This window comes from Ochotona princeps, chromosome 7 (genome assembly GCF_030435755.1).
Source record: "Ochotona princeps isolate mOchPri1 chromosome 7, mOchPri1.hap1, whole genome shotgun sequence".
NCBI classification, from domain to species: Eukaryota; Metazoa; Chordata; class Mammalia; order Lagomorpha; family Ochotonidae; genus Ochotona; species Ochotona princeps.
Window position 1 is genome coordinate 20,580,372 of NC_080838.1, and position 2,650 is coordinate 20,583,021.

The window sequence follows — 2,650 nt, forward strand, 5'->3', positions numbered from 1 at the left end:
AAGTGACACAGATCTGGAAGAAACAAATACGTACATTTACCAACAGAATGTACACTTATGTTCAAAAGCATTTCAGTGTTTTCATATATAAGTGCAAATGTGTGCTTTAATTGTTTTCTGTATGTCACTATTAAAATTAAAATATTTTTCACCATGTTTTCCAAACATAAATTTAAAGTGTATAATCAGAAAGGAAAGTAAATATTTGGTAACAGAAAGATTTTCCACTTTGTTTTAGTCACTCACAAGAAAAACATAATTATAAGTCAAAATTAAAAAGATAAAAATAATAATAAGCTACATTTAATCCCCAGATATTACGGTGTAATAGAACATTTCTGGGGTTTATCTTTTAAGCATATAGATGTAGGATCCCTATTAAAGATTCTAGGATGTGATGTCAGGTTGACATCACACACAGATGCTAGCACATTTTCAATGTTACTTGCAGGTGTCAGCCTGTTCATCTGAACCTGAGAACCATGATCCCACTCGCAACAGCAAAACAATCTTCTCATTTTCTATTGTTAATTTTTCTCTTTAATTTTCTCCACCATTCTTGTCAACATATTGATTATATTACATTTCAGTAATTTCACCCCATGATAGTATATTACTATTTATATTGAAATTGCGAAGAGTTTCAAAATTCACTCATTTTGCCATGTCATTTTGTAGCCTTTAATTACGTAGGTGAATTCTAAAGCAAGACTAGTATGGTGACTGTTGCAATGTTATTTTTTCCTCTATAGAGTCCATTTCAGGAGTCAATAAGCACATGCAAATGACATGAAGGTATGAAAACATGTGGCCTTTATACTTTGGTTATCTAATGAAAGGAAGTATAGATTTCTAGAAAGTTCATGACATATAATATCAAAACATTATGAATGAGAAACTAGAAAGTGAAGCTCTAGCAAGTCACTAAAGAGAATCAAAGAAAACTGCGTTATTTTCCAAATTCTCACATTTTTAATACAGCTAATCTGTGCTGGTATTATACTATTTATGTTGTCATTTAGTATGACTATTAGAAAAATGAAATAATTCACCATTATGATCAGAAAATAGTGATTATCTTTGCTTAATAAAACATTGCTATGGGGGTGCAGGGATTGGTCAGGATTTTGACATAGTAAGCTAAACCATCCCATAGAGGCAGTGGTTTGTATAATGCTACTCCACTAATTATCTTACACCCTGCTAACAGCATAGGCAAAGCAACAGAAGATAATAAAATATATTGGTGCTATCATCTATAAGGAAGATCTCCTGGATGGAACTCTGGTTCTTGGCTTCAGCCTGACTTAGTGCTAACCACCACAACCATCTTGGTTTTGAACCAGTGAATAGAAGACTCTCTTCTCTCTTGTTTGTGTCTCAGTCTCTGTCTATAACTATGAATTTCAAAATAAATAAATAAATATGCAGATATTAAAACCCAAAACATTTGGTATCTTTCAAATCTAATTTACTGACTTAAGTAACGCGCAAATTTGCCTATGTTTCTCTGTTGTTTATCAAGCTATATCTTTCCACTAGCATTATGCACAAGTAATCAGTTAACTCAAAATATTGAAAAAAAATGTTTCTATTATGCTAACGTTGTGTAACTGAGCATTGATTTCAGTCCTGGCTGTGTTCCTTGAGAAATAATTTCCTGATAAAGTGCCTGAAAAGCAGTGAAATATGATCTAAGCGTTTGGGTCCTGCTACCCTTGTTACCCATGTGTGAATCCTGGATGGATATCTGGGCTCCTGGCTTTTCATTTACTAAGATTCAGTTATTGTGAGCAGCTTGGAGTGAACCAATAGATGTAAGGTCTATATTTCTCTTTCTCTCATTGTCAACTTGCCATTCTAATAACTAAGCAAGTCTCTAAAAATTGTAAAAAAAGAAACTAAAGTTAATTAGTAAATTCTATTCATAATGCATAAATCACATTCAATATATTATAACTTATAGTAATTGATCTGATGTATCACATTTACTAATATATTTCAAACTTATTAAGTGCATTTTACAAATGAGTTTCTATCTATTTCCTCTGCAGCCCTGACATTCATGTTTGTAGTTGGAGATATTACACACAATACAATATTGAACTATGCTGCAAGTGAGTTTTCTAATAAGTAATTTTGAGAAATGAAGAAATCACATTTTTTGAATGTTCTGGTGTTAAGAAACTGCATTCACCCTATTCCAGGGCATATGAAACTGTTAAGTATCTTTGCCAACATTGCATTGTCAACTGAATCTAACAACAAGTAAAATGTAGCGATTGACTTTATTTTTAATGTGCTTTGGCCATAGGCCCTAGAAAAACTGCATATCATTGAAAGATATTGTAGTTGTCAGGATGGCCGAGCGGTCTAAGGCGCTGCGTTCAGGTCGCAGTCTCCCCTGGAGGCGTGGGTTCGAGTCCCACTTCTGACAAGTACTCTGAGCTTTAAAAAAAAAAAAAAAAAAAAAAAGATATTGTGAGCATTCTCTGCTGCTTTACTCTCAAATTATAAAACAAAAACCCAAAAATGAAACTATAAAACCGTAAAATTGTGGCAGCAAAGAATCAATGGAATTCTTTTTTAAAACTTTCTATTTTTATTTTGCATTTTGAATTTTATTGTACAGATCTGTGGAATCTGTTAT

The 2,650-nt window shown here is 32.6% G+C and overlaps 1 non-coding gene across 1 annotated transcript; it reads left to right on the plus strand.

Moving 5' to 3' along the window:
• Window positions 1-2,354: 2,354 nt before the first annotated feature.
• On the plus strand, window positions 2,355-2,437 carry TRNAL-CAG (transfer RNA leucine (anticodon CAG)). The gene has a single exon. It is a non-coding gene; the product is annotated as a tRNA-Leu (tRNA).
• Window positions 2,438-2,650: the final 213 nt, after the last annotated feature.